This window comes from Mytilus californianus, unplaced genomic scaffold (assembly GCF_021869535.1).
Source record: "Mytilus californianus isolate M0D057914Y unplaced genomic scaffold, xbMytCali1.0.p SCAF_22, whole genome shotgun sequence".
Lineage (NCBI taxonomy): Eukaryota > Metazoa > Mollusca > Bivalvia > Mytilida > Mytilidae > Mytilus > Mytilus californianus.
Window position 1 is genome coordinate 4924680 of NW_026262671.1, and position 9462 is coordinate 4934141.

Here is a 9462-nt window from a genome sequence, read left to right on the forward strand (position 1 = left end):
CACATCTTTAACATCAGGTCGTTTCGGGCCGTTGGTATTCGTGTCCGTCTCTCATCCCAGGTTCTATTTTAACCTATAATAATTTGTCTTCTGGCACCGTCTGATGTGAAATAACTGAATAATTATTGATTATCTTAAAACATATAAGTTTTATTTCATTCTTATCATTAATCTTTGTTAACCATTAACCAAATGGAAACCAAAAAAAAAAAAAAAAAAAAAAAAACATTTCCTGATTTTAGAAGACAAAAAAGTACAATTCATACTAGGGAAATGGATTTGTATCAGAGCACTGCACCTGTTTCATAATTCATTTTTGAATATTACTTGATGCTATAATAGAATGCTTTATAGATACGGATACGTAAGAAATGTAGGTTTAACGTTCGACGTATCTATACTGGAAAACTTGTGCTATAAATTCAGCTTTTAGATAGTATTTAATTTATGTTTGGCCTAACTATTATAAAATTCCGCTACTTTTTATACCTCCATAACGTTTATTGGTGAAGCTTTTAAATCAAGAATTCCAAGTTGTGAAGTTGAAATCATCCCTTCAAAAATGTTACGAACGCCATCACGAGTTGGTGGACCGTTAAAGTTGTAATAAAATCTTTGAATATTGTTTACATTGGCACTTACATCGATGTTGTCATCAACAAATTGAAACATAACTAAATTTGTATTCTTTTCGAATGTTTTTTTTTGGGGTGTAAAAATACACATCCACATTAATTTTCTATTTAGAGATTGCTTTATCTATATAACATGATACATATTTATTATAAGGTTAAATCCTAACGATCCTACTCCTGTCGATACTTTTATTTTGGAATTGCACCAGCATACCTGCCAACATTTCAAAATACCCATGGGGGTTTATGTGCAAGATGGCTACCTGCCAACATTTCAAAATACCCATGGGGGTTTATGTGCAAGATGGCTCTTATAGTCCTACAAAACCTTCAAGGGGTCCTGCAAATCTATTTTAATGTTGTTTTTTTGGTTTTTCATCAATCCTATAGCCATTGTAAAATTGATTGTTTCGTTTAAAATTGTGGACAAAATTACTCTTTCAAAATTTCCATTTGGGAGCTTTCATGGGGGAAATCCCCCGCAAATAGTGACAGTTGGCAGATATGCACCAGTCATGTCTTCTATGACTGTCCATGGCGTTAAAACACTAAATCCCTGGGATATGTTTTAATTGATGTTATAGTCTCTGATGCATGATTTTTTATTGTTAATTGTTTTTGGCTTTTATCTAGCTTTCAGTAACTGCGAGTACGTACTCTCAAATCGTACTTTCGTGTTAATTTGATCTGTTGACACAATTTGTAATGCATTTCTGTAATTCAATGTTTACTTATTTTGTGTAATATCTCGTCTCACTATTTTTAATATGTACCACCATTGATAAGTATTTAGTATGACGATAAATTTTCACTTCTGTACTCGTACTCTGAACAACAAATTTATTAATTTTGTAAAAAATGTTTACTTCCGTACTCTTAACAACAAACTTATTATATTTAAATTTACCTGTGTACGTTGTTTTATTTAACGCCATTTTGTCCCAGGTAAGAGTTGTCTTATTGACACTCTACATACATCTTTTTATTACTACCTGTAACGTCTATGTTATATAGGCACCTACGTTTTAATATTGTATTTATATTGTGTCATAGATCAAACTTATTCGTTCAGTGTATGTTTACTTGTTTTTGTTTAAATGTCTTTTTGATCGAGTTAAGCCATTTCAATTGATAATTTATAGTGTGTCTTTTTATGTTGTAATGTTACACTACGGTCTCAGATTAGGGTGAAGGTTGGCGCCTGTTAAAATGTTTAAACCAGCTGCATTTTTATGCACCTGTCCTAAGTCAGGAGCCTGTTGTTCAGTGGTTGTCGTTTGTTTGGTGTGGTTCATAGGTGTTTCTCGTTTCTCGTTTTTTATATAGATTAGACCGTTGGTTTTCATGTTTGAATTGTTTTACACAAGTCATTTTGGGGCCTTTTATAGCTTGCTGTTCGGTCTGAGCCAAGGCTCCGTGCTGAAGGCCGTACTTTGACCTATAATTGTTAACTTTTTATACATTGTGACTTGGATGGAGAGTTGTCTCATTGGCACTCATAACTCACCTTCTTGTTTATACGTAATGGAATATCTGTTTCACAGATGACGACGAATATGTTCCAATTATCGTACCCACAACCCTGTCCTTTTTCTCTCAGATTAAACGTATCATCGGGGTTTTTTACTTACATGATCAACACGACGGGTGCATACATGTGGAGCAAGATCAGCTAATTACTCTTTCTGAGCACCCGAGATTACCCCCGGGATTTGGTTTGGTTCGTGTTTCTCAGTCTTTATTTTTCTATGTTGCGTTTTGTGTACTGTTGTCTGTCTTTTCGTCGTTTTTCTGCCTTTGCATACGCGATCATTTTGATTTCGACGTTTGAGTTTGAATATCCATTTTGTATCTTTTGCCTCTTTTTTTAAGTAAGATATAAAAGAACTTTATAAAAAGATTAAATGCTTTATATAAGCAATCTCTCATCCACTTCGATGATTTGAAGCAAGAGAAGCGTGTTTAAAAATAGAGTCAATTGCTAATTCGACAAATGCAAAAGAATGACATGTCCCATAAAGAAAGACAAAAAAATAAATGCCCTTTGCCAGGAAAAGGAAAGAAACAGCTACATCTGTAATTCTGAAATATGTTTATGAACATTGAATCACTAACAGGTGATCTGATTTCATCTCGGTATCTCTTATTTAGTAAGATTTACAGAATCTTATCTTTACAAACATGTAAAAGAGGCGGTAAAAAAATAGGTGGTAAAGATAGGACAGTGTTCATTTCAACACATTCTGAAGGCTGAAATTCCAGTTTATATAAAAAGAAAAACAATGAAACTGTTTCAGAATAAACTCATCATAGATACCAAGATTGAAAAGGACAATATGTGTGTTATCCTAAGATTTTGTTCATATTGCAGAGATTTCATTTACAATACAGTCTTGTGATTTGTTCGTTTGTCACTGACGTGTACCCCACGTGTTTTTTAATTCTCGATCTATATCAAAATGCTTTTCCTACATTAAATACCTTGATATTGTTACCAGTATGACGTACTGGAAATACTATATGTGGCAGTATTTAAAGACACGTAATTTAACTGAGATTTCATAGTAAGATTGAGCTTCCTAATAAATATTATCTTTTTCATTTATATAATAATTAGTGTTAATGAATATTTTGCAAGCTGGTGGTCGCTGTTTTGTCAACTTCTTCTACTACAGAGAATCAGACAAGTGTTGTAGACTGCCAATTCAAATATTCAATGTTCATGAAGATTCAGTGTGTCATTTCCACGAACTGAAATCATACGTATCGATTCAGATAAAAGACATAATTATATCGTTAGAAAAGTAAGAAGATGTGGTACGTATGATTGCCAATGAGACAACTCTCTCCATTAGAGACCAAACAACGTCGACGTTAACAGCTACAGGTCATCGTACGGCCTTCAGCAATGAGCAAAACCTATGCCACATAGTAATCCATAAAAGGACCCAAAATGACAGATCAAGGTTGTTACAGGTAATAGATGAACTCATTTTGAAAAATATGTGTGAGGAATAAGATATTAGTCTATATTTCAGGTTTCATTTTTTCTTTTCCAAAATACAATGATAGAATTATAGATACAATACCAAAAGACAAATGTTGTTTAGATATTTAATTAAATTGAAAGGAAATATACGAAAAAAGTGTATTAGCTTCATTGTTACACAGTAATATATACATTTAATATAAATGTGTTAAAAACTTGATTTATTCAAGTTATATGCCTCATTTATCAATTTTTTTTTCCTTTCTTTATGGGACATGTGATTCTTTTGCATTTGTCGAATTAGCAATCAACTCTCTTTTTAGACACCCTTCTCTTACTTCAAATCATCGAAGTGGAAGAGAGATTGCTTATATAAAGCATTTATTTTTTTTATATTGTTCTTTATCTTACTAAAAAAGGGCAAAAGAAACCAAATAGAAATTCAAACTCAAAAGTCGAAAACAAAATGACCGCGTATGCAAAAGGCAGAAAAACAACGAAAAGACAAACAACAGTTCACAAAACACAACATAGAACATAAAGACTTAGAAACACGAACCAAACCAAATCCCGGGGGTAATCTCAGGTGCTCAGAAAGAGTAATTAGCTGATCTTAACCCACGTGTATGCACCTGTCGTGTTGATCATGTAAGTAATAAAACCGGTGATACGTTTAATCTGAGGGGAAAAGGACAGGGTTGTGGGTACGATAATTGGAACATATTCGTCGTCATCTGTGAAGCAGATATTCCATTACGTATAAATAAGAAGGTGTGGTATGAGTGCCAATGAGACAACTCTCCATCCAAGTCACAATGTATAAAAAGTTAACAATTATAGGTCAAAGTACGGCCTTCAGCACGGAGCCTTGGCTCAGATCGAACAGCAAGCTATAAAAGGCCCCAAAATGACTATGTAAAACAATTCAAACATGAAAACCAACGGTCTAATCTATATAAAAAACGAGAAACGAGACACACCTATGAACCACACCAAACAAACGACAACCACTGAACAACAGGTTCTTGACTTAGGACAGGTGCACAAAAATGCAGCTGGTTTAAATGTTTTAACAGGCGCCAACCTTCACCCTAACCTGAGACAGTAGTGTAACATTACAACATAAAAAGACACACTATAAATTATCAATTGAAATGGCTTAACTCGATCAAAAAGACATTTAAACAAAAACAAGTAAACATACGCTGAACGAATAAGTTTGATCTATGACTCAATATAAATACAATATTAAAACGTAGGTGCCTATATAACATAGACATTACAGGTAGTAATAAAAAGATGTAGTTAGAGTGTCAATAAGACAACTCTTACCTGGGACGAAGTGGCGTTATATAAAACAAGTACACAGGTAAATTTAATTATGATAAGTTTGTTGTTAGGAGTACGGAAGTAAACATTTTTTACAAAATTAATAAATTTGTTGTTCAGAGTACGAGTACAGAAGTGAAAATTTATCGTCATTCTAAATACTTATCAAAGGTGGTACATATTAAAAATATTGAGACGAGATATAACACAAAATAAGTAAACATTGAATTACAGAAATGCATTACAAATTGTGTCAACAGGTCAAATTAGCACGAAAGTACGATTTGAGAGTACTCGCAGTAACTGAAAGCTAGTTAAAAGCAAAAAACAATTAACAATAAAAAGTCATACATCAGAGACTAACATCAATTAAAACATATCCCAGGGATTTAGTGTTTTAACGCAATGGACAGTCATAGAAGACATGACTTGTGCAATGCCAAAATAAAAGTATCGACAGGAGTAGGATCGTTAGGATTTAACTTTATAATAAATATGTATCATGTTATATAGATAAACCAATCTCTAAATAGAAAATTAATGTGGATATACACCAAAAAAAAAAAACATTCGAAAAGAATACAAATTTAGTTATGTTTCAATTTGTTGATGACAAAATCGATGTTATTGCCAATGTAAACAATATTCAAAGATTTTATTAACTCGTGATGGCGTTCGTAACATTTTTGAAGGGATGATTTCAACTTCACAACTTGGAATTCTTGATTTAAAAGCTTCATCAATAAACGTTTTGGAGGTATAAAAGGTAGTGGAATTTTTTAATAGTTTAGTCCAAACATAAATTAAATACTATCTAAAAGCTGAATTTACAGCACAAGTTTTCCAGTATAGATACGTCGAACGTTCGACGTTAAACCTATGATTCACATTCTCGTATCATTTCCTATTTTACTTTTTTATGGTTTTTATAAAATTAATATGTGTGTTAGTGTGTGTGTGTGTGTGTGGTTGGATGGGGGTTAAATTAATAAGAGTGACAAGCACAAAGTTTTTTTTTGATAGTCCAATACAGGTAGTCTAAAGGTAAGTTATTTTCATGTTTTCATTTTTATTTTTTTTTTTAAATGTCAACAATAGGGGTGTGTGTCAAAAACATAGTTTTAACCCGCCACTGTTGAAAGTGGATGGGGGGGGGGGGTTAGATTGCCCCCGTGCATCAAAGCTGATACATCAGTTTTGTTTTTGTGTATCTTTTCTATTAATATATCGAGCTTCATGCCTAACAATTTCTTTGGAAATTATAGACTTGAATGCATACAGGAATATAATTTTTCTTAAGAAGTCAAAATAAAAAATACGTACTGCAATAAACCTTTTTATATCGGCATATTCTTAAAAGCAATCAAAAATGAGACCTACATACAGGTTGTGTATTAGTTATCAGAACTGGTTGGGGTATTTAATCGGTGATGCATAGGATATTGTATGGTCGTTCTACAGGTATTCATTTAACAACAGGTAGTTATACCTGTATTACTGTTACAATAATATATTCCAACCTCACCTGTGCTCTCGGCAAAATCTACATCAATGATGTACACAAAGTCAGAGTATATAGAGTAATATTGCGTAATAACTATGTCTTGTCAATCACCCATGTGGCGTGTCACCTGCAGCTTAATTACAACTTCAAACGAGACCCGAAATTGCGAATTACCTGTACCGCATACCTGTGACCTATGATGAACTCATGGCATGGCACCCGAGACCCCGACTCTGGATTCCTTAGGAAAATGGGGACAAAGTGTAGTTTGAGGTTGGTAAAAAGTCCCATCTTCACCCCTTCTAAGTCTGCGGGTCGTTCGAAAAACGGAAAATATCATGTAACTATTCTTTTTTATTATATTGTTAAATTCATCGGAATCACACAGAATCATTGTTTATCACTGTCATGCGTATTGTTGGATAATAATCGAAAATAAATTTGCGCTATTCCCTTCTGCCAATATGAATGATTGGAACCCGTGACATAGCAGCCTCGTTCGGAGTGACTTCCGGAATGGAAATATGCATATTTAACAGGTCGATAGATCGTTGCATTGAAATACATAATTTACCAAATATTTATTTACCTGGTAAAGGGTTTGAAGTTTGAAGTTGCAATATGCATTTTGTTAATTATTAAAGGAGACATGACACGATTTTCAATTTTTTTTTCAAAATGTTTATTTATACATAACTTTCCCCCAAAATACATCGATAGCAATATAAGTGTCAAATATTGTGTAAAATATGTATTTCAATGCAACGATCTATCGACCTGTTAAATATGCATATTTCCATCCAAGAAGTCACTCCGAACGAGGCTGCTACGTCACGGGTTCCAATCTTTCATATTGGCAGAAAGGAATAGCGCAAATTTATTTTCGATTATTATCCAACAAAACGCATGACAGTACTGATAAACAATGATTCTGTGTGATGCCGATGGATTTAACAATATAAAAGGAAAGAAAAGTGACATGATATTTTCCGTTTTTCGAATGACCCGCAGACTTAGAAGGGGTGAAGATGGGACTTTTTACCAACCTCAAACTACACTTTGTCCCCATTTTCCTAAGGAATCCAGAGTCGGGTCTCGGGTGCCATGCCATGAGTTCACCAAAGGTCACAGGTATGCGGTAAAGGTGATTCGCAATTTCAGGTCTCGTTTGAAGTTGTAATTAGGCTGCAGGTGACGCGCCACATGGGTGATTGACAAGACATAGTTATTACGCAATATTACTCTATATACTCTGACTTTGTGTACATCATTGTACATCATTGATGTAGGTTTTGCCGAGGGCACAGGTTAGGTTGGAGTATATTATTGTTACAGTAATACAGGTAAACTACCTGTTGTTAAATGAATACCTGTAGTACGGCCATACAATACCCTATGCACAACAGATTTCATACCCCAACCAGTTCTAACTAATTATACACAACCTGTATGTAGGTCTCATTTTTTGATTGGTTTTTAAGAATATGCCGATATAAAAGGTTTATTGCAGTATGCATTTTTTTTTATTTTGACTTGTTAAGAAAAATTATATTCCTGTATGCATTCAAGTCTATAATTTCCTAAGAAATTGTTAGACATGAAGCTCGATATATTAATAGAAAAGATACACAAAAACAAAACTGATGTATCAGCTTGGTTGCACGGGGGCAATCAACCCCCCCCCCCCCCCCCCACTTTCACCAGTGGTGGGTTAAAACTACTTTTTTGACTATTGTTGACATCTAAAAAAAAAATTAAAAATGAAAACATGAAAATAACTTACCTTTAGACTACCTGTATTGGACTATCAAAAAAAACTTTGTGCTTGTCTCTCTTATTAATTTAACCCCCATCCAACCACACACACACATTTTTTTTAAATGATCCATATATGACATACATCAAAAAGAGAATTATGTGTTGTAAATATTTGCCTGGACTCCAAGCATTTTGCTGGTAGCAATAAACAAATTAAATGCTAAAAAATATTTGGAAGGGAGAGGTGGAAATATGTGAATTCAATTTAACTTTCCAATAATTTGAAGTTAGTTTATAAGGGTCTGGATGGAATTGCATACTTTTGAAAATGTAGTATTACTATATTAATTATTTCAGCATAAAACATTTTTTCTTTAAAATGTATGTTTTTTACAGGTAAATAACATTACACGTGACTAAATCACATTACAGGTGCCTTATTACCTTTCACCTGGTCAAGTATGCTATAGGTGTGAAAATTTAATTACTAAAACAACAGCCTCCAATAAAAATTGACATAACAGGGGAAAAAACGTAATAACATTGTTATTTGAAGACTCCTCAAAGCAATACAATTATGTCCTGTCTGTTCAACTGTGAGACAAATTTTCCAAATGCAGAAAATAGAAAGTCTGTTATATCTAAGTGTGATGATTGGTTTCTAACCAAACTTATTATAGGCATAAATTTTGATGATAATTCATACCTATTCAAAGTCCCTTCTTAACAAAAAAAAAGTAAAATTGTAAAACGTACCCTTAGCGAACGCCTCATTTGACTTACTATCGTTTTTTTCTGCTTCTGGTGTACACCTATAACGTTACCGTAACAGAAAAAAAGGACAATTTGATCACCAATAATTAGAAATTTATACTTTCGTTCATGACACTTAAGTAGTTTGATTTAAAGAAAAAAAAAAAAAAACGGCAGAAAGCGCTTTATTAAATCAGACGAACCCATATGTACGGTCACAAGCCGATCGGTATTGACTGAAAAATCGTCGATGTTGGACTCTTCGCATGAATAATTCGTGTCTTTTTCATGGTTATTTGCCACACTCAATGACTCAAATTGATGAGGTCGATTGTCTTTAGTTTGTCAGTAATCAGGAAACCTGTGGTCAATACCGTCCATCGTGTAATAGTGCAAAAAGTGATCGACATCGTCCAGATTGAGACATTTTCACGGCTGGGAACACGTGACGTAAGCACGATCACGTGACCATTATCTAATTAAAAATCAATGAT